The sequence below is a fragment of the Hyperolius riggenbachi genome, chromosome 4 (assembly GCF_040937935.1).
Source record: "Hyperolius riggenbachi isolate aHypRig1 chromosome 4, aHypRig1.pri, whole genome shotgun sequence".
In the NCBI taxonomy this organism is placed as follows: Eukaryota; Metazoa; Chordata; class Amphibia; order Anura; family Hyperoliidae; genus Hyperolius; species Hyperolius riggenbachi.
The window spans coordinates 49,700,843-49,727,690 of NC_090649.1; the positions used below are offsets into that span (position 1 = coordinate 49,700,843).

The 26,848-nt window shown below is 46.0% G+C and overlaps 1 protein-coding gene across 1 annotated transcript in view; it reads left to right on the plus strand.

The window, feature by feature from the left end:
- Nucleotides 1–26,848, plus strand: part of PAQR8 (progestin and adipoQ receptor family member 8) — a 104,741-nt gene that overhangs the window by 64,132 nt on the left and 13,761 nt on the right. The window lies entirely within an intron of this gene.

A 26,848-nucleotide genomic window follows, 5' to 3' on the forward strand; every position in this document is an offset into this window, starting at 1 on the left:
GGGTGTGAAGATTATGATGTCCGTAGTGGTTTTATGACTCTTGTAAGATGACCCCCAGTGAGGGTCACCAGGGTTAGGCAAAGACAAAGGGGTGAACATTGGGTGGTCCTATCAAAGTTTAGCTGGAGGTCCCCATGATTTGTAGTTACTACCCTGCTCACGGGGCTTTATGTGGAATCCTGAACTGGCATGAAGAAGCAACAGCATGCGTAACGTTTTACCTTCAAGACTTGATGAAGGTCTGGGTGACGTGCGAGCTGTTGCTGTGATATCATATGAAGTAAGAGCAATTTATCCAGGTGGAGTCCCCTTCCTTTCTTCATGTGGATTTGTACTTTGGTTCATCGGGAAGAAGAGAACACCAAGAGCCCAATATAGTGTAGTATGTACTGGTAATGGAAGATTTATAGAGTAATTCAAAATGTAGCAATAAGATAACAGAGGCGCCAAAAGGATAAAAGGGACTAAATGAGCTTAAAAACCAATTTGGTAATAGAGGAGACAGTGGAGGTCGGCACACCAAGGAGAGCATGCTGTTGTGATCCAGGACGCTGGAGTTTTATCTGTATATGCCTTTTAACTTTATGGAAAATGTGAGTGCAATTCTTGGAAGTTTTTATGTATATTAAAGTAGTACTGCGCAATGGAAGGTTCTGTTTAGTTTTTAAGGAAGCTACATCTGAAGGAACAGGATTTTAACCTGAAAACTGCTGGGCTTATTTTGCTGTTTGTGACTGAGCAGCCAATGCATCTGGTGAGCGCATTTTAGTTACTGCACAGGGTGCTGCACCAGGGTGAGGTGGAGGTGCCATAGAAAGTGTAAAGATATTGCACTATTGTGTGTTTTCTCTCATTATGCCCGGAGGTTCCATTGAGTAGGACTACAGGGTGTTTGAAGCAAGATTAAGGAGTCCCATGATCGATTGGCTATTTATAACAAGCGTGGTGTGCTGTTTGTGATCGAGCAGCCACATTATCTGGTGAGCGCAATCTATATGCATTGGCATTGGAGTGTGCTACACCGGTGTGATGTGGGGCAGGTGGAGGTTTTAAAACTCATTACCAGACGTTATTACCCTATGTGCTGTGTTATTTGTTTTTTTCCCTATATGTAAAATCGACCTGAGGGCTGCTGTGCACTTTCTGGACATCTCACGGAGGAAGTGAGGAGAGGGAATTGTGCGACAACAACACCCCGGGAGACCGCAGTAGCGCCTGCACCTTTTGTGACTTCACTACTTCTCTTTTCGGTGTGGCGAACCGGTATTAGATTTAGGTGGAAAAGTATTATCTGTGGGTGGAGCGCAACATCTCTAGGAACTTAGGCAGTGGTGGACTTACCTCCTCCAAGCAGAACACAGGACTGTAGATTTTCAGTCAAAAAACATTTATTGGGTACTCCAAAATAAAGTGCAATGCGTTTCGCAGGTTAGACCCGCTTCCTCAAAAGTAAAAAAATTGAAGGATGTTGAGAATCAGATTGCTCTTCAGCAGGATAAGTTGGGGGCCTTTAACGATAAATGGGAGAAATGGTTGGTATTTCAGGACTCTGCATTATATGGGAGTATGGTGGAGATGTACTGGAAGAGTCTCTAGAAGTGAGGTTTCTGTAAGATACTGAGATAGGGGATTATATTGTGAGTTGTAAGACAGGGAATCCCACCTAATAAAACCTAAGTGTCTCTGCATCCCATGTCCCTGTGTGTGTCCGTTTGTGCTCTGCACATCTGCAGGGACGCAGAGACACTGAGGAGGAGTGACGCGTGGTTTGCAGGGGAGGACGGGGCCAAGGGGCGTGCGGACGTGTGCACACATGTGGCTGGCGTGTGCGCGCGTGCAGCGGGCGCATGCACGGTGACAGACCTAGAGCCCGTTTTGAAACGGGCTTAGGTCAGATAGTTCTATTATAATCTGTTTCCTTTTTGTATATTGAGGATATGGATGTAGGAGTCTGGAGGGGAGGGGGAAGGGGATTGTTTTGTATTTATAGTTTTTTATTTTTTTTTCTTGTATTTGGTAAAATATGAAGGGAAGGGGGAAGGAGTAATGTGTTGTATGAAGGGAATTGTAGTATTCTTTCCTGTGTATGTGAAGGCATTCTCTTTTCTTCAATAAAATTATATGAAAAAAAAAGAAAGTGTGTACCAGGGATGTCTTATCGCAGGAAACTCCACCTCTCTGCACAGGATGGGAGCCGATTCTTGTGTTGTCTCCAGGCACATGGCAGCAGGAGTAACCATCATTACCCCATGTAACAATGCAGTCATTAATCCCCTCTATACAACCGTGAATCCATGTTCCCCTTACAGCAGATATGGGGTGCCATGCCCCCCCCCCCCCCCTTATATGTGTGACCCACATGGCCAGCTTTAAAGGATACCCGAACTGAAATTTGACATAATGAGATAGACATGTGTATGTACAGTGCCTAGCACACAAATAACTATGCTGTGTTCCTTTTTTTCTTTCTCTGCCTGGAAGAGTTAAATATCAGGTATGTAAGTGGCTGACTCAGTCCTGACTCAGACAGGAAGTGACTACAGTGTCACCCTCACTAATAAGAAATTCCTCTTTTACACCTCTTTCTTGCTCTCAGAAGCCATTTTCTGCTAGGAAAGTGTTTTATAGTTGGAATTTCTTATCAGTGAGGGTCACACTGTAGTCACTTCCTGTCTGAGTCAGGACTGAGTCAGCCACTTGCATACCTTATATTTAACTATTTCAGGCAGAGAAAGAAAAAAAGGAACACCGCATAGTTATTTGTGTGCTAGGCACTGTACATACACATGTCTATCTCATTATGTCACAGTTCAGTTGGGGTATCCTTTAACACATGAGAGTCCCCAGTGTTCTCCTTATAACATGTATGGACCCATGTCCCCCACTAATTGTGTTTCCCCCTTATAATGTGCCCCTGTATGGATTCTCGGGTCTGCCTGTCATTGCAACGATAAGCTAGCAATTAATTTCATCCCTTTTGCATATGCATGTGTCAGGGCTCTCTGCGGCTGCAGATATCAGCTAGCAGCAGGACTGATCCTATTTGCATATGCATGGGAGTGTTCCATCACCTGCAGGGTAACTGCTCAATTAGTGGAAGCATTTAGCATCCTGAGTTCCCAGCAGGCTTTGCTGTTGCATTGCATTGTCTAGCCTAGCGTAGTGCGGCTGGACCCTCAGCCTCCCTGTTCGCTGACTCCTGTATCTAGTGTTAGTGTCCTAGTTCCCGTGTCCTAGTTCCTGTTCTGAGTATGTGGATTCCAAGCCCGAGTTCCTGTTGTAGTGATGGGAATTCCGGCTCTTCTCTGAGAATCGGCTCTTCTGAATCGGCACCCATTAAAGAGCCGGCTCTTACGGCTCTGAATTGGCTCTTCGTTAAATATCACTAGACACCACTCAGAATCGGAGTAAAAGCCCCGCCCCCGTCTCCATGACAACTCCAGACTGCTTCTCTGACTGAGTATCTGGACTTCACGCCCGAATACCTGGCTGTTCTTGTCTGGAGTATCTGGAATCCTTACCTGTATGCATGTTCCTGGTTAAACCTGTTCCTGGATAACCTGCTTGTCTGTTCCTGACTTAACCCAGGGCCCCCAACCACCCTGTTTTCCCCGGGACGGTCCCGATTTCGGGGGGCCGTCCCGCTGTCCCGCGCTGCTCCCCCCCATGTCCCTGCCGCTAAGGAGAGAGGGGGGAAAAAAACGATCGAGGCACCAGCCCGGGAAGCGGCATGGATGGCCGCCGCCATTACACTTCTCACTCCCTCCCTACCAATATGCCCCCCAGTGTCCCCTTCCCCCCGCAGAGTAAAATGGGCAGCGGTGCGGGCTGTAAGTCTTACCACTGCCGTACCGGGATCTCATTTGGTCTTCTCGGCTTTCGGGTTCCTGTGACGTCACAGGAAGCGAGAAGACCAGATGGGATCCCGGTATGGCAGTGGTAAGACTTACAGCCCGCTCCGCTGCCCATTTTACTCTGCGGGGGGAAGGGGACACTGGGGAGCATATTGGGAGGGAGGGAGGGAGAGAGAAGTGTAATGGCGGCGGGCGGCGGCCATCCATGCCGCATCCCAGGCTGGTGCCTCGATCGATTTTTTTCCCCCTCTCTCTGCCCACCCACGGCCACCCTCACCCCCCTCCCCACCCATTGGCACCCTCACTCCCTTTCGGGAGTAATTAAAATTAATTGTTATTTTACAAAAAAACTTAACCTGCATATCTATTCCTGGACTTTTATGCATTTGCCAGTTACTGGGTAATATTCCTGCATGTATGAACTTATGTTGCAACCTGTTCCTGCATTATGTTTTGGAAACCCTGCATTAACATTGCATGTACCTTTCACTGTAAATAAACATCACTTGCCTGGACGTCTGCGTATATTTGGGAGTTACCAATTGCACCGAGTATGGCCAAGCCTGACAGTCCCCCATTTCCCCCTTATAACATTTGTGGTACTGTGTTTCACTTCTTACATGTATGGACCCATGTCGCCTTATAACATGTCCACCTAAAGAGAAACCGTTACCAAGAATTGAGCTTCATTTCAATCAGTAGCTGATTCCCCTTTTTACATGAGAAATGTTCTCCTTTTCACAAACGGATCATCAGGGGGTTCTGTATGGCTGATATTGTGGTGAAACCCCACCCACAGGAAACTGTGAGGACCATGGTCCTGGCAGTTTCCTGTCTGTGAACCTAGTTGCATTGTGGGAAATAGCTGTTCACAGCTGTTTACATCTGCCAAAAAAGCAAGCAGCAGCTACTTCCAGTGACATCACCTGCTAGCAGTAAAAATGTCACTATGTGATAAATGTCAGAATGTAAATCAGGGAGAGGAAAGATTTTACAATGGGCAAACACTGACTAAATCATTTATACATAATTATTGTAAAAATGAAGTACTTTTTTATTACATTATTTTCACTGGAGTTCCTCTTTAAGGCCTGGTGCACACCAAAAACCGCTAGCAGATCCGCAAAATGCTAGCAGATTTTGAAACGCTTTTTCTTCTTTTTCTGTAGCGTTTCAGCTAGCATTTTGCGGTTTTGTGAAGCGTTTTTGGTGTAGTAGATTTCATGTATTGTTACAGTAAAGCTGTTACTGAACAGCTACTGTAACAAAAACGCCTGCAAAACCGCTTTGAACTGGCGTTTTTCAGAGCGGTTTGCGTTTTTCCTATACTTAACATTGAGGCAGAAACGCCTCCGCAATCCAAAAAATGCCTCACCCCGGGAGTATGCGTTTCTGCAAAACACCTCCCGCTCTGGTGTGAACCACCCCATTGAGATAAATTGACCAAGCGGATCCGCAGCCGCAAGACGCTGAAAAAGCCGCTCGGTGTGCACCAGCCCTGATAAAGTATACTCCACTATATCTATCTATCTATCTATCTATCTATCTATCTATCTATCTATCTATCTATCTATCTATCTATCTATCTATCTATCCATTGTATATTATCTATTTATCTATCATCCATCCAATCATTATCCCTCTATCTATCTATCTATCTATCTATCTATCTATCTATCTATCTATCTATCTATCTATCTATCTGGCTTGGAGTGGCAGTGCAGGTCACACAGGTGACAGTTGCTCAGCAGCAATGTCACAATTATGTGATTCTGTGACGCTTGATTGGATTTCATTGTCACCTCTCTCAGTCTGACTGTCACAATGGCGCGCCCCGCCTCCTAGCAACCATCTCGGCCTGACACAAGTGTCTTTCTAGCCGTCCCATTGTTCTCGTCCCCCGGATCATGTAACCAGCGATGGGCGAGTTATTATAGAGAAGGAGCTGAGTCATTCCGGAGAAACTTCCCTTATTCTCCTCGGTTGGCTCTGGTTTCACAATTCCCACATTAATGACTTTTGCTTTTAAGTTCTGGATTTGTAAAGTGCTTGTGCACTTAACTGCGGTGAAAGTGCCTTAAAATGAGGCCTTATTAGATAATGCAGTGTGTTACAACCTACTATTATTTATTTTACACTATACAGACAAATCGTTCCAAGTCTGTACACTATAAGTTGTTACTCTGTGCTTATACTGATAGTAAACCAGCTGCAGTCTGTGTTGATCTTTGCTAGAATGGTGGAATTTTGAGGCTATTACCATTTGCTTCTAGAGAGTTGCATTGAGCCTCTAAAGGGGCCCATACACCTAACGATTTTCCCGCCGATATACAGCAGATTCGATCACTGTGATTGAATCTGCTGTGAAATTGTTGCGCAAACACTGACAGAATGATCGATTTCTGTCCGAAATCTATCGTTCCCGTCGATCCGTCCGTGCAGAAGATTTTGCTCAATCGCCGGCGGGTCGGGAGTGCGTCGATAGCGGCGTTCGAATGCCTGACGACCGATACAATACAGCGGCAATACATTACCTGCTCCGCCGGCACATGTCCCCCCGGTCTCCGCTGTCTTCTTCTCCGCTCCGGGCTCCACGGCTGCAGCTTCACTGAACTTCCTGTCTTGGCAGGAAGTTTAAACAGTAGAGCGCCCTCTACTGTTTAAACTTCCCTGGACAGAAAGAAGTGAAGCCTGCCGGAGCCCAGCAGGAGAAGGAGCAGCGGGGACAGAGGGGGAGTCGCGCCGGTGGAGCAGGTAATATATAGCTGGCAGGGGCAGCGGCAGTGGCAGCTCCACAGATTGTGATCGGCTTCAGGCTGAAATCGGTTCACAATCTGTTTGCAGTAAAGGCAGCCATACGATCCCTCTCTGATCAGATTCGATCAGAGAGGGATCTATCTGTTGGTCGATCTGATGGCAAATCGACCAGTGGATGGCTACCTTAAGTTTATTAGTGCTGATAACCTCTGTAAATAATGACTGTAATGTATGGTTGACTTAGTACGGATAATTACTAGAACATTAGTAGCAAAGAAAATATTCTCAAATTTTTATTTTCAGTTATATAGTGTTTATTTTATTTTTTTATAATATTGCATCATTCTCTAATATTCACACACTACTCAGCATTCTAAATGATTTTACAGAGCAGGCCAGTGAACTATTGACCTGTTCTCTGCAGAGAAAAAGAAGATACAATGACTAACAGTTGAGATAACAAGCTTCAGAAGACAGAGCTCTCTGTGACTTTGAAAGTTGTGCAGCGTTTTCAGTCCCGTCACTTTTGGCCACAGTTTTCGACAGAGATTCACCGAGATTTAGTGCTTTACAAAGATTCGCTGAGATTAAACTCTCTACATAGATTTACTAAGATCTGGCGTTCTGCAGAATGTGATGTTTTACAAAGATTCATTGACATTTCATGCTTTAGAGCAACTTATTGATGTGGTGCTCTGCAGAGATTCCCTGAGATTTCTTGCTCTACAGAGTTTCCCTGAGATTTGGTGCTCTTCAGAAGTTCACTGAGATTTGCTGCTCTACAGAGTTTCACTGAGATTTGGTGCGTGATTAAAATTCACTGAGATTTTGTGCTCTGCAGAGATTCACTGAGATTTTGTGCACTGCAGAGATTCATTAAAATGTGGTGTTCTACTAAGATTCAATGAGATTTGGTGCTCTACAGAGATTCACTGAGATTTGTTGCTCTGCACAGATTTACTGAGATTTGGTGCTCTGCAGAGATTCATAGTTACATAGTTATTTTGGTTGAAAAAAGACATACGTCCATCGAGTTCAACCAGTATAAAGTACAACACCAGCCTGCTCCCTCACATATCCCTGTTGATCCAGAGGAAGGCGAAAAAACCCTTACAAGGCATGGTCCAATTAGCCCCTAAATGGAAAAATTCCTTCCCGACTCCAGATGGCAATCAGATAAAATCCCTGGATCAACATCATTAGGCATTACCTAGTAATTGTAGCCATGGATGTCTTTCAACGCAAGGAAAGCATCTAAGCCCCCTTTAAATGCAGGTATAGAGTTTGCCATAACGACTTCCTGTGGCAATGCATTCCACATCTTAATCACTCTTACTGTAAAGAACCCTTTCCTAAATAAATGGCTAAAACGTTTTTCCTCCATGCGCAGATCATGTCCTCTAGTCCTTTGAGAAGGCCTAGGGACAAAAAGCTCATCCGCCAAGGTATTATATTGCCCTCTGATGTATTTATACATGTTAATTAGATCCCCTCTAAGGCGTCTTTTCTCTAGACTAAATAAACCCAGTTTATCTAACCTTTCTCGATAAGTGAGACCTTCCATCCCACGCATCAATTTTGTTGCTCGTCTCTGCACCTGCTCTAAAACTGCAATATCTTTTTTGTAATGTGGTGCCCAGAACTGAATTCCATATTCCAGATGTGGCCTTACTAGAGAGTTAAACAGGGGCAATATTATGCTAGCATCTCGAGTTTTTATTTCCCTTTTAATGCATCCCAAAATTGTGTTAGCTTTAGCTGCAGCTGCTTGGCATTGAGTACGATTATTTAACTTGTTGTCAATGAGTACTCCTAAGTCCTTCTCCAAGTTTGATGTCCCCAACTGTATCCCATTTATTTTGTATGGTGCTAGACCATTAGTACGTCCAAAATGCATGACCTTACATTTGTCAACATTGAATTTCATCTGCCATGTATGTGCCCATATAGCCATCCTATCCAGATCCTGTTGCAATATGACACTATCTTCCTGAGAGTTAATGATTCTGCACAATTTTGTATCATCTGCAAAAATTGCAACATTGCTCACTACTGCATCTACTAGGTCATTAATAAATAAATTGAAGAGCACTGGACCCAGAACAGACCCCTGTGGGACCCCACTGCTAACAGTCTCCCATTTTGAGTATGATCCATTGACCACAACTCTTTGTTTTCTGTCCATTAGCCAGTTCCCTATCCATGAACACAGACTCTTCCCCAGTCCTTGCATCCTCAACTTTTGCACCAGACTTTTGTGGGGAACAGTGTCGAAGGCCTTTGCAAAGTCCAAGTATATCACATCTACAGCATTCCCAATATCCATATTAGCATTCACTACCTCATAAAAGCTGAGCATGTTAGTCAAACAGGACCTGTCTTTAGTAAACCCATGTTGATGCTGAGAAATAAGATTATTTTCTACTATGAAGTCATGTATAGTATCTCTTAGTAACCCCTCAAATAGTTTGCATACAACTGATGTTAAGCTTACAGGTCTATAATTTCCTGGATCAGATTTTTTGCCCTTCTTAAATAATGGGAAAACGTGGGCTGTACGCCAATCCACTGGGACTCTGCCAGTTGCAAGAGAGTCACAAAAGATAAGATAAAGGGGTTTATCTATAACTGAACTTAATTCCCTTAGGACCCGAGGATGCATGCCATCCGGGCCCGGTGCCTTGTCTATTTTTAATTTATTTAGTCTTGCCTTCACTTCTTCCTGCGTTAAGTATTTAATATTACAGTTAGAAGATTGAGACTCTTCCGCCTCTGTAGTTTGCAACAGTGCTGTTTCTTTTGTGAAGACAGAAGCAAAGAAAGCATTTAATAACTCTGCCTTACCTTGGTCATCCACCATTGAGTTCCCATCCTCATCCTTTAGGAGTCCTATACAGTCAACCTTTCTTTTTTTAGAGTTAATGTACTTGTAAAACTTTTTTGGGTTAGATTTGATATCCTTAGCGATTTGTTTTTCAGCTTCAATCTTTGCCTGCCTAATTTCTTTTTTACAATTTTTATTGCACTCCTTATAATTGCTTAGTGCAGCCTCTGTCCCCTCCTGTTTTAAGACCTTATAGGCATTCTTTTTCCTCTTCATTTTATCTTTAACCTTTCTATTCATCCATAGAGGCCTTTTTTTATTCCTAGACATTTTGTTTCCATATGGGATATACATACTACAGTATTGATTGAGTATAAGTTTAAAAGCTTGCCATTTCCCTTCAGTGTCCTCCCCTTGTAGTACATTATCCCAGTTCACTGGTATTTAGTGCTCTGCAGAGATTCACTGGGATTTAGTGCTCTGAAGAGATTCACTGGGATTTAGTGCTCTGCAGAGATTCACTGGGATTTAGTGCTCTGCAGAGATTTACAGAGGTTTGGTGCTCTACAGAAATTCACTGAGAATTGGTGCTCTGCAGAGATTCACTGGGATTTGGTTGCCTATAGATGAGAAGTGGTAATATTTCAGGAATGGGACTTCATATAGACAAAGCAAAGGTATGTAGCCAATAATACTTCAGAGAATAACCTGCAAATACTTGTTAAATGTATAATTTAGGCACACTTTAAGCGATCAAAATATGCAAATGCAACACAACTACAGCAAGTACCATGATTTCCAATAGGAAGCCATTGTTTTTTAGAAGTGGAGTCTGATCTAGACAAGCTGCTATTGTAGCCCTGGTGTGCATAGTGACCCCCGTTATATAGTGTGTTTTACATGCATTGCCACGTCTATGGATGGTGCCCTCACTGGAAACAACAAGGACTCTTATGCTGGGAACACACAATGCAATTTCCCATCTGATTGACAGGTGATTGGACAGGAAGTTGTACCGTGTGTACATGTCCAAACTGCTCCCAGTCGATAAAAGTATCGATGTTCTGATTAAAACTTCGCAAAATGGATTTCTGTCTCGATCGGAAACCGATTGGACATGTCATATTCCCGCTAATCGAACGGGAAACTGCATTGTGTGTTCCCAGCATTACAGTGCAGGTAGCAGGACTGCTCAGCCACACACGGCACCTAACCACCCGAAGGCAGCCATGACGCTGAGGGCAGCTGCACAGGACTCTCCGCGAGTGGGTCTAGAATCTTGCCATTGTCGGTACAGGAAAATCAGGCAGGGGAGCAGAGTCCCAGCTCATAGCCCAGCTACACTCCCAGCATCTCACAGCTCTTATCAAAATATTCTGCAGCAATACAAACACACCACGCCTTGCATGTGCTTCTGGCTGGAGGAACTCCACCCTGCAGCTACTAATGAGATCGCTGGGACACGTAAATGAGGAAGAAAGGAAGCGTTAAAGTGGATCCGAGATAAACTTTGACTCATTGCATAATTGTGTTCCTTTCATATAGTTTATAGGGCATTCCTCAAGCCAAATACTTTTTTTGTTTTGTTGTAATACCCTAATTCCCTATAAACGAAACAAGCCTCACCCACAGCTTTTTCATAATGCCTTGGCACTCAGCCCCATGTAGCAAGGGCTTATGGGAGCTCAGTCTGAGCAGAAGGAGGAGGAGGTTACTAGCCAGGGATTTCAGAGGCAGAGGGGAGGAGGGAGGAGGAGAGGGGAGTGAATTTGTCACAGGCTGAGGGCTGGAGATGCTATCAGCTTGCCTGTGTGCAATGTGACAAACAGAACATGGCTGCCCTCATTGTATCACAGGAATAAATAATCATATACTGTTGAAGCTGTGTGCAGCTAGATTTGCTGTGTAAACTATCTAAACTTTAGATAAGATCTATAGACAAGTTACTTGTTATAGTTAGTTTTTCATCTCGGATCCGCTTTAAGGCCTTGCTCACCCTGCCAAACGCAAATGGCCGTGTGATCGGAACACAACGTGCGCGATCGCACTGCCATCTGTGCTACAGTGAATAGGTCGGCGAAAAATGCGTGTAGCAGTGCGATAGCGCATCACACTGCTGTAATGTGAACATCAGACAGTGCAGACTAAAAGCGTTGCCGAAATGCGCATGGCAACGCATCAAAAGTGAACGAGTCCTAAAGGTGCCCATAGATTACTTGACTTTGCGGCCAATCGTTGTTACCTGTGACGTTGTTAGTGCTGCCCCTGTTTACGTACTTCCGCATTCGGGCCCCCCAGGTGCTATAACACCGACAACCACGTGGAGGCGCAGATGCGGAAGTATGAGGACAGCGGCTGCGCAGATGCCGTGACAGGTAAATTATAACTGACTGTGTTTTCTGACAGTGCTGCATTGTTGTCAGTTGTTTTTTTTTTTGTTTTTTTTTTTAAACTTATTCAAGTGTGAACTGGCACATTGGTTCTCAGTTTTACTATGCAGAAAATGTAAAGCAAAACTGACAAGTGTGAATCCAGCCTAAGCAACTAAGGGCTGGTGCACACCTAAAAGCACTAGCGTGATCGCAAAAGCTAGGTGCTTTTGCAGCATTTTTTCTAAGGGATTCTAGGCATTTGCCTAGCGATTTTCTAGGTATGCATGGCGATTTTTGGAGCGTTGTGGTGGAGCAATTTTTTATTTTTTGTACAATTTGAGCTGGAAGTATTTTTTTTGAAAAAAAAACTTTGGAAAATCCCTCTATTTTAGCGCTTTTTAGAGCAATTTTCCACTTTCCTATGCTTAACATTGAGGCCGAACCACCTCAGAAATGAGCAGAAATGCTGCAGGACCCCCATTTGCTTTTGGGAAAAAAAGCTAATCGCTCTGGTGTGATCCATCCCATTCAAATACATCAGCCAAGCACTTTTCAAAGCACTAGCATTATTAAAAGCGATCAGACGCGCTCTTGGTGTGCAGCAGCCCTCACACGTGTAAATCCTTGTGCTGACTTCAGAGAGATGATGCCACTGGAACCTGTCATTTGTCACTTCTGCACTCAGCAGTAAAGACAGGCCTGCTGCATTGTGCTGTCCACCCTGCTCTGACATGTCAGTCCAATAATTACACCTCCTCAGGTATATTACACCTCCTACTCCTGACATAATGACTTGTATTAGTTACTGGCCTCACCACTAACAGCTGAAGGTCAAGTTTACAAAAGGAGGAAAGTCTGCAGGTGATAGGTTACTGCTAACTCCCCACATAGGGTTTATTTTAGTGCTGGACACTTTGGAAAGGGATTAGAATTACTTTACATTATTGCTGTCTGTGTTCCAGAGGTGGATTAAAGGAACGCTATCACGAAAATCGTAACATTTAAAATACATGTAAACATATACAAATAAGAAGTACCGTATGTTTCTTCCAGAGTAAAACGAGCCATCAATTACTTTTCTCCCATGTTGCTGGCACTTACAGTAGGTAGTAGAAATCTGACAGAAGTGACAGGTTTTGGACTAGCTCATCTCCTCATGGGGGATTCTCAGCATGACCTTTATTCGTTATACAGACACTCCTTGAAAAAGATTTATAAAAAGATGCTGGCCAGCCTCTGTGCTCGCTGCACACTGTTTTGGCAGTTGGACAGAGCAACTGCCATTCACTCAGGCCTTGTTCACTTTGCGTTCCGCTCGCGTGTCCGCCCGAGGTGGGCTTGTTTTTGCACTTTTTTTTCCACGATTTTCTGTGCATTCGCTTGTTTTTGTGGCCATTTTTGTAAGCGCTTTTGCAGAGCGCTTCCGTCTTTTGATCCGGAAAAAAAAAACAGAAAAAAAAAAACCAAAGCGATTTTGTGAGCGTTTTTTCTATACCTTTCATTGAGATAAATCGCCTCAAAAATAGCCCAAGTACCCCTTTTTAAAGCGAATCGCAAACGAACCGCTCTGATATGAACTCGCTCATAGAAAATCATTGCACAAACGCTTTCAGGGCGATTTTGAAAATCGCCCGCGCTTAAAGAGAACCCGAGGTGTGTTTAAAGAATGTTATCTGCATACAGAGGCTGGATCTGCCTATACAGCCCAGCCTCTGTTGCTATCCCAAACCCCACTAAGGTCCCCCTGCACTCTGCAATCCCTCATAAATCACAGCCATGCTGTGAGGCTGTGTTTACATCTGTAGTGTCAGTCTCAGCTGCTCCCCTGCCTCCTGCATAGCTCCGGTCACTGCCCCGTCCCTTCCCTCCAATCAGCAGGGAGGGAAGGGATGCAGGCGGGGACTGGAGTTCTGCAGGAGGCGGGGAGAGCAGCAGACTGACACTATAGAGATAAACACAGCCAGCTCTGACAAGCTGTTTGTCAGCAGCGTGGCTGTGATTTATGAGGGATTGCAGAGTGCAGGGGGACCTTAGTGGGGTTTGGGTTAGCAACAGAGGCTGGGCTGTATAGGCAGATCCAGCCTCTGTATGCAGATAACATTCTTCAAACCCACCTCGGGTTCTCTTTAAAATTTTACAAAAACACCTATAATGTGAACAAGGCCTAACTGCTTTTGAAACTAAACAAAACCATGAGAATGCCCCATGAGGAGATGGGCTACTCCAAATCCTATTGGTTCTGTCAGATTTCTACTACCTGCTGTAAGTGACCGCAACATAGGAGAAAAGTAATTTACAGCTCATTTTACTCTGGAAGAAACTACTTTTTATTTGTATGTGTTTAAATGTATTTATACATTTTACGATTTTCGTGATAGTGATCCTTAAGTTGAAGTGGGGCCCTAGGCAAGGTAGGTGCTTTGCAGCCCCCTTATGGTTCTTTTTGGTAATGTGAGGTAAAGAGGGGTCAGAGAAAGTAGTAGGTGGGCCCCTACATGCCCACTAGGCCTCAGGCCTCTGCCTAGGTTGCCTTGTGGACGATCCTGCTCTGCTGTGTTCTGATGTGGTGACATTTCCATAAAGTGACTAGGGATTTTCTCAGCATCTAACTTGAGTTAGTAGGCCATCAAGTGGCGCGGTTTTATCAATGTTTATTTCTTGTATATAAAGTATTGTAACTAGTGTGTGCAGTACAATATAAGCATAGTAATAATTCTAACATTTGTATAGCGCTTTTCTCCTGTTGAACTCAAAGTGCTTGAGAGCCGCAGCCACTAGGGGCGCACTCAGTAGGTCATCCTGCAGCAAAAATAATAGTAATACACCCTCATGACACACATATTAAAAAAAGTTGAGTCCCTAAGGAAACTTTATGTAGTTTTTTTTTTTTTAAATGTCACTTTTTATTTTTTTTATACAAGTGTTTTATTTGGGTAACTATGTCAGGGGAGGTAAGGGGTTAATTAATGGGGTATTTTATGTGTTTTTATTTAAAGGGAACCTGAACTGAGTAAAATTATTTAAAATAAACACATGATGTTCCTGCAAATGAATATTACATACTTACCTCAGCATCAGTTCCTCTCAGAAGCTCACCATTTTCTTCTAACAACGCTTTCTTCCATTTCTGACAAGATTTTGTCAGACTTGTCTCACAGGAAGCTGAAAGCCTTAACTGACAGCAACTATATCAGTTGCTATCAGTTATAACTGAAAGGACAATTGATGTTTAAAGAGAATCTGTATTGTTAAAATCGCACAAAAGTAAACATACCAGTGCGTTAGGGGACATCTCCTATTTAGAGTTGGGCCGAACCTCCGATTTTAGGTTCGCGAACCTGGTTCGCGAACTTCCGCGGAAGGTTCGGTTCGCGTTAAAGTTCGCGAACCGCAATAGACTTCAATGGGGATGCGAACTTTGAAAAAAAAAAATAATTATGCTGGCCACAAAAGTGATGGAAAAGATGTTTCAAGGGGTCTAACACCTGGAGGGGGCATGGCGGAGTGGGATACATGCCAAAAGTCCCGGGGGAAAATCTGGATTTGACGCAAAGCAGCGTTTTAAGGGCAGAAATCACATTGAATGCTAAATGACAGGCCTAAAGTGCTTTCAAACATCTTGCATGTGTATACATCAATCAGGTAGTGTAATTAAGGTACTGCTTCACACTGACACACCAAACTCAGGTATACAGTGGCGGGTTCACAGAACAGGTATGCAGTGGCAGGTTCACTGAACACAACAGGTATGCAGTGGCGGGTTCACTGAACAGAACAGGTATGCAGTGGCGGGTTCACTGAACAGGTATACAGTGGCGGGTCCACTGAACAGAACAGGTATGCAGTGGCGGGTTCACTGAACAGGTATACAGTGGCGGGTCCACTGAACAGAACAGGTATGCAGTGGCGGGTTCACTAAACAGAACAGGTATACAGTGGCGGGTCCACTGAACAAAACAGGTATGCAGTGGCGGGTTCACTAAACAGGTATACAGTGGCGGGTCCACTGAACAGAACAGGTATGCAGTGGCGGGTTCACTAAACAGAACAGGTATACAGTGGTGGGTTCACTAAACAGAACAGGTATACAGTGGCGGGTTCACAGAACAGGTATGCAGTGGCAGGTTCACTGAACACAACAGGTATGCAGTGGCGGGTTCACTGAACAGGTATACAGTGGCGGGTCCACTGAACAGAACAGGTATGCAGTGGCGGGTTCACTGAACAGGTATACAGTGGTGGGTCCACTGAACAGAACAGGTATGCAGTGGCGGGTTCACTAAACAGAACAGGTATACAGTGGCGGGTTCACTAAACAGAACAGGTATACAGTGGCGGGTTCACAGAACAGGTATGCAGTGGCAGGTTCACTGAACACAACAGGTATGCAGTGGCGGGTTCACTGAACAGGTATACAGTGGCGGGTCCACTGAACAGAACAGGTATGCAGTGGCGGGTTCACTAAACAGAACAGGTATACAGTGGCGGGTTCACTAAACAGAACAGGTATACAGTGGCGGGTTCACAGAACAGGTATGCAGTGGCAGGTTCACTGAACACAACAGGTATGCAGTGGCGGGTTCACTGAACAGGTATACAGTGGCGGGTCCACTGAACAGAACAGGTATGCAGTGGCGGGTTCACTAAACAGAACAGGTATACAGTGGCGGGTTCACTAAACAGAACAGGTATACAGTGGCGGGTTCACTAAACAGAACAGGTATGCAGTGGCAGGTTCACTGAACACAACAGGTATGCAGTGGCGGGTTCACTGAACAGGTATACAGTGGCGGGTCCACTGAACAGAACAGGTATGCAGTGGCGGGTTCACTGAACAGGTATACAGTGGCGGGTCCACTGAACAGAACAGGTATGCAGTGGCGGGTTCACTGAACAGGTATGCAGTGGTGGGTTCACAGAACAGGTATGCAGTGGTGGGTTCACAGCACAGGTATGCAGTGGTGGGTTCACAGCACAGGTATGCAGTGGTGGGTTCAATGAACAGGTATACAGTGGCGGGTCCACTGAACAGAACAGGTATGCAGTGGCAGGTTCACTGAACAGGTATGCAGTGGTGGGTTAACAGCACAGGTATGCAGTGGTGGGTTCACAGAACAGGTATGCAGTGGTGGGTTCACAGCACAGGTATGCAGTGGTGGGTTCAATGAACAGGTATACAGTGGCGGGTCCACTGAACAGAACAGGTATGCAGTGGCAGGTTCACTGAACAGGTATGCAGTGGTGGGTTCACAGCACAGGTATGCAGTGGTGGGTTCACAGAACAGGTATGCAGTGGTGGGTTCACAGCACAGGTATGCAGTGGTGGGTTCAATGAACAGGTATACAGTGGCGGGTCCACTGAACAGAACAGGTATGCAGTGGCAGGTTCACTGAACAGGTATGCAGTGGTGGGTTCACAGCACAGGTATGCAGTGGTGGGTTCACTGAACAGGTATGCAGTGGTGGGTTCACAGCACAGGTATGCAGTGGTGGGTTCACAGCACAGGTATGCAGTGGTGGGTTCACAGCACAGGTATGCAGTGGTGGGTTCACAGCACAGGTATGCAGCCAGACAGGAACAAGTTAAGCCTAACTAATCTTTCCCTGAGAGACAGTCTGCAGCAGCTCGCCCTACTCTCACTAACGCAGGCAGCACACGAGTGACCGTAATGGCCGCCGCTGCCTGCCTTATATAAGGGGGGGCGGGGCTCCAGGGGCTAGTGTAGCCTAATTGGCTACACTGGGCCTGCTGACTGTGATGTAGAGGGTCAAAGTTGACCCTCCATGTGCATTATGGGGCGAACCGAACTTCCGCAAAGGTTCGCCTGCGGGACGCGAACGCGAACCACTGAAGTTCGCATGGAACCGTTCGCAGGCGAACCGTTCGGCCCAACTCTACTCCTATTACCCTCTGTCACAATTTCGCCGCTCCCCGCCGCATTAAAAGTGGTTAAAAACAGTTTTGAAAAGTTTGTTTATAAACAAACAAAATGGCCACCAAAACAGGAAGTAGGTTGATGTACAGTATGTCCACATATAGAAAATACATTCATACACAAGCAGGCTGTATATACCCTTCCTTTTGAATCTCAAGAGATCATTGTGTGTTTCTTTCCCCCTGCAATTCTCATGCACTGAAGTTTCAGGCTGCTCGTTTCTTCCTGCAAACAGCTTTGCCCTTGTCTGAATTTCCTCAGTATGTGAAAGCCCAGCCAGCTCAGAGGACGATTTATCCAGCTTGTAAAAGGTAAGAGAGAAGAGAGAAGCTGCCCTAATCTAAATAATACACAGGCAGTGTGCATAGAGGGGCCTGGAAGGGGGAGTTCATAGCAGAACCACAACACTGAAGAACTTTGCAGCCTTCCAGACACAAGCCGACAAGTCTGACAGGGGAAAGATACATTGATTTATTACAGAGAGTGTGATAGCAGAAAGTGCTGCAGTAAGCCAGAACACATTAGAATAACTTTTGGAACTTGTAGGATGATAAAAAACAGGATGCAATTTTTGTTACGGAGTCTCTTTAAGGCAATGTCCATGTATCCCTATGGCTCATGCGATATTACTGGTTAACTGCTGAGTGCTGACCTGGAACCTGTTAAGGGGTCATCACAATTTTTAAATTGGAGGACGGAAAATTCCATTGATCACAGTGGACAAACAGGATGTGGGAGAGGAGAAAGGACTGATGAGTAGACTACACGAGGCGTAAGTATAACGTGTGTATGTTTATTTTCACTTTTATTTTTCAGTTCAGGTTCCCTTTAATGTAATGTATGTAGGTGTAACTTTACTATTTGGTCCCCACTTTATTCCTCCTGTGTACTGTCAACAGTACACAAAGAAAGTAATGTATGTATGCATGCTTTACTTTCACTTTTGTCAATGACCACCCATATCTCATTGATGCCGGTGATCACTGATCATAGTCACTAGATTGGTGGATGGGAACTGTGTTCACATTCCATCATCTGTGTACTAACAGGTGGTGACGAAAATGCGCTCAGCTGTACACGCGGGAGCACACACAACGGTGATTGCGGCAAGGTACGTATATCTACGCCCCTGGAGCTAAGATGAAGTCTCCGGGGGTGTAGATATACTATAGTAAACTCGTTAAGTGGTTAAAAGGACATTTGAAGTGAAAGTGATCTGGAGGCTGCCATATTTATTTCCTTTTAAACAATACTGGCAGTCCTGCTGATTTATCTGGTCAATAGTGTTTGAATCACACACCTGAAACAAGCATGAAGCTAATCTACTCAGACTTCAAGAGACTCTGTAACAAAATTTTCATCCTTATTTCTTCTATCCTATACGTTCCTATACCTGTTCTAATGTGGTCTGGATTACTGCAGCCTTTACTACTTGAACAGTGACTGTATTATCTCTGTTATATGATCTAATCTTCTCACCTCTGTCGGGTCTGTCGGGCTGATGCAGTCAGACTGGAATGTGCAGGGCTGCTTGTGATTGGATAGAAGCTATACACACCCTCTCCAGGCCCCCTGCAGGCTCTGTATGACTCACACACTCTGCCTATGTGAGCCTATCACGAGCTGGTTAAAACTAGCAATTACAAGCCAGGATTGCAGCAGGGAGTGGCAGAAACAGCACAGAGGGGCCCAGGAGAACATAATGAATAGAATGGTATGCTTTTGGTTGTAAGAATTTTACAGTACAGATTCTCTTTCAGGCCTGGAACCCACTAGAAGGCGCAAAACGCTATCGCAATCTATAGTGATTTGTGATAGCGTTTTGCAAGCGATTTTGGGAGCGATTTCCTTGCTCCTATACAATCCATTAGAATGGAAACGCTCCCAAAATGCTGCACGTCCCGCGATTGCTATTTGCTTAATCACAATCGCTGTAGTGGAATCTGTCCCATCCATTTACATTGGCAGAGCGTTTAGGGAAATCGCTAGTGATTGAAAGCACTCCGTATATGCTCAAAAAATGCTCTAATGGGTTCCAGGCCAGAAACATCTGATCTGCATGCAGCTTGTTCAGGACCTATGGCTAAAAGAATTAAAAGCAGACGATCAGCAAGACAGCCAGGCAATGTGCATTGTTTAAAAGGAAATAAATATGGCAGCCTCCATATCCCTCTCACAATCATTTTATGTCGTGTGCGTTTTTTGTGCGTTTCTGCTGTGTTTTCAATTTTTTTTTACCGCAGATGCGTTTAAGCGTTTTGTGTGCGTTTTAATGCGTTTGCGGTTTGCAAATGCAAAACTCATATGCGTTATGTATGCATTTTTATATTTCCATGTATGTGAATCGCTAGGAAGACAACAGGAAGTGGAAATACATCACAAAACAATTTGTTTAGGAAAGAAACGCATGAAAAATGCATACCATTGAATTCCCATTGACATTCATTATGTGCGTTTTTGATGTGTTTTTGCATAACATGCAACAAAACCACAGTTTTTGAAAACGCATGCAAATAAAATGAATATGCGTTTTTTTTCCTGCGGCCCATAGATTTCCATTAGCGGCAAAAAAGCATTGTTTTCCTTAACACTAGCGTTTCTGATGTGTGCATCTAGCCTCACAATATGGAGCATAGTGGAGAGAATATTGCATGTTTTCATGGCTTGGCCTGTCCTGTCTCAGACATTGGAGTCAGGGAGAGAGTTTATTCTGGAGCAGGCGATATCGTCTCTGGAAGACTGCAGTATATCTAGTATATCTTCTCATGGTTCTCAGTAGTGTTGTTTGGCTATCTGTAGCTGCTTCCTGCTGAGTTACAGGCCAGACTTTCCAGGAATGTATCAGGTCACACCCTCCTTCTGTCAGGCCATTATGTAACTTCCCCAGCTGGGCACATGGCGGCTGCTGCAGTGCCTACCACACATGTGTCTAGGGAAGTCACTGCCCTGTGCTTCCACATACAGCTCTCCTGTCTGCATAAATCAATCAGGGAGTCTTGTGTGTATCAAGATAGGGGAGTCTCTGCATGTATAGCCAGCCTCTGCTGGGGAACTACAACTCCTAGGATGTATAGCCAGCTTCAGCAGTGGAACTACAACTCCCAGGATACATAGATAGCCTCTGCAGGAGAACTACAACTCCCAGTATAAATAGACAGCCTCTGCAGGGGAACTACAACTCCCAGCATGTATAGCCAATTTCTGAAGGGGAACTACAACTCCTAGGATGTATAAAGCCTCTGCAGGGAAACTACAACTCCCAGGATGTATAGCCAGCCTCTGCAGGGAAACTACAACTCCCAGGATGCATAGCCGGCCTCTGCAGGGGAACAACAACTCCCAGGATGGATAGCCAGCCTCTGCAGGGAAACTACAACTCCCAGGATGCATAGCCGGCCTCTGCAGGGGAACTACAACTCCCAGGATGGATAGCCAGCCTCTGCAGGGGAACTACAACTCCCAGGATGTATAGCTGACCTCTGCAAGGGAACTACAACTCCCAGGATGTATAGCCAGCCTCTGCAGGAGAACTACAACTCCCAGGATGTATAGCCAGCCTCTGCAGGGGAACTACAACTCCCAGGATGTATAGCCAGCCTCTGCAGGGGAACCACAACTCCCAGGATGTATAGCCAGCCTCTGCAGGAGAACTACAACTTACCAGGAAGCATAGTCAGTCTCTGTAGGGGAACTACAACTCCCAGGATGTATAGCTGGCATCTGCAGGGGAACTACAACTCCCAGGATGTATAGCCAGCCTCTGCAGGGGAACTACAATTCCCAGGATGCATAGCCAGCCTCTGCAGGGCAACTACAACTCCCAGCATGTATAGCCGGCCTTTGCAGGGGAACTACAACTCCGAGGATGTATAGCCAGCCCCTGCAGGAGAACTACAACTCCCAGGATGTATAGCCAGCCTCTGCAGGGGAACTACAACTCCCAGGATGTATAGCTGGCCTCTGTAGGGGAACTGCAACTCCCAGGATGTATGGCCAGCCTCTGCAGGAGAACTACAACTCCCAGGATGCATAGCCGGCCTCTGCAAGGGAACTACAACTCCCAGGATGCATAGCCAACCTCTGCAGAAGAATTACAACTCCCAGGATGTATAGCCAGCCTCTACAGCAGAATTACAACTCCCAGGATGTATAGCCAGCCTCTACAGCAGAATTACAACTCCCAGGATGTATAGCCGGCCTCTGCAGGGGAACTACAACTCCCAGGATGTATAGCCGGCTTCTGCAGGGGAACTACAACTCCCAGGATGCATAGCCGGCCTCTGCAGCAGAATTACAACTCCCAGGATGTATAGCTGGCCTCTGTAGGGGAACTACAACTCCCAGGATGTATAGCTGGCATTTGCAGGGGAACTACAACTCCCAGGATGTATGGCCAGCCTCTGCAGGAGAACTACAACTCCCAGGATGCATAGCTGGCCTCTGCAAGGGAACTACAACTCCCAGGATGCATAGCCTGCCTCTGCAGCAGAATTACAACTCCCAGGATGCATAGCCGGCCTCTGCATGGGAACTACAACTCCCAGGATGTATAGCCAGCCTCTGCAGGGAACTACAACTCCCAGGATGTATAGCCGGCCTCTGCAGGAGAACTACAACTCCCAGGATGCATAGCCGGCCTCTGCAGCAGAATTACAACTCCCAGGATGTATGGCCAGCCTCTGTAGGGGAACTACAACTCCCAGGATGCATAGCTGGCATTTGCAGAGGAACTACAACTCCCAGGATGTATAGCCGGCCTCTCCAGGGGAACTACAACTCCCAGGATGCATAGCCAGCCTCTGCAGGAGAACTACAACTCCCAGGATGCATAGCCAGCCTCTGCAGGGAAACTACAACTCCCAGGATGCATAGCCAGCCTCTGCAGGGGAACTACAACTCCCAGGATGCACAGCCAGCCTCTGCAGGGGAACTACAACTCCCGGGATGTATAGCCGGCCTCTGCAGGGGAACTACAACTCCCAGCATGTATAGCCAGCCTCTGCAGGGGAACTACAACTCCCAGGATGTATAGCCAGCCTCTGCAGGGAAACTACAACTCCCAGGATGTATAGCCAGCCTCTGCAGGGGAACTACAACTCCCAGGATATATAGCCAGCCTCTGCAGGGAAACTACAACTCCCAGGATGTATAGCCGGCCTCTGCAGGGGAACTACAACTCCCAGGATGTATAGCCAGCCTCTGCAGGGGAACTACAACTCCCAGGATGCATAGCCAGCCTCTGCAGGGTAACTACAACTCTTAGCATGTATAGCCGGCCTCTGCAGGGGAATTACAACTCCGAGCATGTATAGCCAGCCTTTGCAGGGGAACTATAACTCCCAGGATGTATAGCCAGCCTCTGCAGGGGAACTACAACTCCCAGGATGTATAGCCAGCCTCTACAGGGGAACTACAACTCCCAGGGTGTATAGCAGCCTGTCCTCTGCAGGGAAACTACAACTCCCAGGATGCATAGCTGGCCTCTGGAGGGGAACTACAACTCCCAGAATGTATAGCCAGCCTCTGCAGGGGAACTACAACTCCCAGGATGTATAGCCAGCCTCTGCAGGTGAACTACAACTCCCAGGATCTATAGCCAGCCTCTGCAGGAGAACTACAACTCCCAGAACTTATAGCCAGCCTCTGCAGGGGAACTACAACTCCCAGGATGTATAGCCAGCCTCTGCAGGGGAACTACAACTCCCAGGATGTGTAGTCGGCCTCTGCAGGGGAACTACAACTCCCAGATGTATAGCCGGCCTCTGCAGGGGAACTACAACTCCCAGGATGTATAGCCGGCCTCTGCAGGGAAACTACAACTCCCAGGATGTATAGCCGGCCTCTGCAGGGAAACTACAACTCCCAGGATGTATAGCCAGCCTCTGCAGAGAAACTACAACTCCCAGGATGCATAGCCGGCCTCTGTAGGGGAACTGCAACTCCCAGGATGTATGGACAGCCTCTGCAGGAGAACTACAACTCCCAGCATGCATAGCTGGCCTCTGCAGCAGAATTACAACTCCCAGGATGCATAGCCAGCCTCTGTAGGGGAACTACAACTCCCAGGATGTATAGCTGGCATTTGCAGGGGAACTACAACTCCCAGGATGTATAGCCGGCCTCTGCAGGGGAACTACAACTCCCAGGATGCATATCCAGCCTCTGCAGGGGAACTACAACTCCCAGGATGTATAGCCGGCCTCTGCAGGAGAACTACAACTCCCATGATGTATAACCAGCCTCTGCAGGGGAACTACAACTCCCAGGATGCATAGCCGGCCTCTGCATGGGAGCTACAACTCCCAGGATGTATAGCCGGCCTCTGCAGGGGAACTACAACTCCCAGGATGTATAGCCAGCCTCTGCAGGAGAACTACAACTCCCAGGATGTATAGCCAGCCTCTGCAGGGGAACTACAACTCCCAGATGTATAGCCGGCCTCTGCAGGGGAACTACAACTCCCAGGATGTATAGCCAGCCTCTGCAGGGGAACTACAACTCTTAGCATGTATAGCCGGCCTCTGCAGGGGAACTACAACTCCCAGGATGTATAGCCGGCCTCTGCAGGGGAACTACAAGTCCAAGCATGTATAGCCGGCCTCTGCAGAGGTGCTACAACTCCCAGCACGTATAGTCATCTTCTGTAGGGGAACTACAATTCCCAGCATGTATCAAATCTCATAACACCTATTCACATTCTCCAGCGGAACTACATGTCCCAGCATATTGAGCGAGCCTCTGTAGGAAATGTACAAGGCTCAGGGTCCCCAGTGTCATCTGTCAGTAAACAGGCAGGTGACACAGGAAGTGATGTCACTTTGTTGGCTGTGCAGTATGGCAGGGATGCATGGGCCACAAAACTGATGGAATGAAATGCCTAATCATCAGACAATCTATAGACTGTATGTCAGCTCTGTAGCTGGCTGTGAGCCGCTGTCACACTGGTATAACAGAGAAATGACCTGAGGCCCTTATGTATTTTATGGCGCCAGCGTGTGGAGATAGCATGTCAGCCCCGCCCAGGTTTATTGTCTCCTCATATGTCAGGCAGGGATTGCTTTTCATTACAGCAGCCCTGATTCTTATCTCTTCTCATCCTGTATCCTCTCCTGCAGGCTGCAGCAATCCTCTGAGGGTGAACTACATATGCCAGCAAATTAGCTAGCCCTGGAAGCCTGTTCTTCTGTACTGATACCTAAGTGATCTAATCTGAGAAATGACCTGTCACAGTACCTGTCATGTAAAGAAGGATGTTACCTCAAAACCCCAAAGAAGGACTACTGCTGGGAATACACGGTACGTTTCTGTACCGTGTATCGAGCCGCTGATGGCTCGATTGATAATATCCGACGCGTCCGATACCCCGCCGGATCGATTCCGCGCTCGATACTACGGGCAGAACAATAGAATAAAATGAAAAGAAGATAAGAAGTGCCCGCGGGGACGAGCGGGGATCGATCCGGGCGCTCGCGGGGACGAGACGGAATCTATCGTGCGGCTCGATACATGGTACAGAAACGTACCGTGTATTCCCAGCATGAGACTAATCCGCTAGGCACGGGGGAATAATTACAAATCATGAGCCCCCCCAGCAAACATTTGATGGATCCCGCAAAGTTCAAGCCCTTTCCCTTGCCTACCCCTGGTGACCCTGCCAGCCTGGGGGCCATCTTACAAGGCTCCTAAAACAAGTGTGGATACAGTATCATAATCTTCACACCCATAACAAGTGAGTGGGGAGGGGGGGGAGAAGCCCCACTGGGTGGAGGGGGATCTATCTAATACCGGCCAAACATTTGTTTTTCTTCTTTGCTGTTTCTCTGTTCTGCCCTGGTCTTTTTTTTTTTGTGTGTGCGTGTGTGTGTGTGTGTCAATTACCTTCTGGTCATAGTGTCTTATCTGAAACAGGAAGCTTTTTGTTATTTGTATGCTGAGATAAGCTTGTTACTGTACTGATGAAAAAAAAAACTTCCCACAATCCTGCTGGAAATGCAAACTTCCTGTAGTTAGGCAAAGGCAACTAGACCAGGTAAAAGGAATAAATAAAAAATAGGGTACATATAGGGACATATTTTGTATACTGTATACACAGAATGTATAAAGAAGTTAGAATATTGTGCAAAAGTCCATTTATTTCAGCAATTCGAAAGGTGAAACTAATATATGAAGTAGACTCATTACGTGCAAATTTTTCGAGCTTCACCTGTATATCCCCGGACACTGACAGTCTAATGTCCAGCAGGAAACTCCAGGGCAAGTTTCAGTGCATTGCTGGGTCGCTGTACAGCCGCAGCAGGACTGTATAGGGATCCCTGGCGAATATACTACAAGGATTTTCCGTAAAAACAATCTAATCTAGAAATAAAATGATCATAAATAGAATTATTTTCACTTTAATTTGTGGTCATTTTCCTAATCTAATGTGGCAGTTTCCAGAAACGTATTGGCGAGACTCTCGCGGGCCGATTGGAAGTTGGACGAAATCGCAACCGTGATTTTGCATTGCGATTTTGCCATGATTTGTAATGTGATTCCCGTTCAACAGAACAAGAATCCAGGGCTGTGGAGTCGGAGTCAGAGTTGAGGAGTCGGAGCAATTTTGGCTGCCTGGAGCCGGAGTCGGTGGTTTCATAAATTGAGGAGTCGGGAGCCGGAGTCGGTTGATTTTTGTACGAAATCCTCAGCCCTGTAAGTATTAGACTAAGGAGTCGGAATCGAGGAGTCAGAGTCCATTTTGGGCACCTGGAGTCGGAGTTGGAGTCGTGGTTTCATACACTGAGGGGTCAAGACGGATGGTTTTTGTACTGTCTCCACAGCCTTGCGAGAATCACATCGCCATCACCCCCAAAGCGCTACATGCAAATCGCAAACACTGCAGTGAGGATGATCCCATAGGGCTACAGCACTTTGCTGATCTGAAAAACGCCCAAGTGTGAACTAACCATCAGGCCTGGAGCCCACTAGCAGAGCTATTCTAAGCTGTTTCTGAGCGCTTTGTGATTTGAAAAATCTCCTGCTAATGTAATGCTATGGGTGTGATCCCACAAGAAAACTCCCCCATAGCATTGCATTAGCCAGAGCTTTTTCAAATCTCTAGCGCTTAGA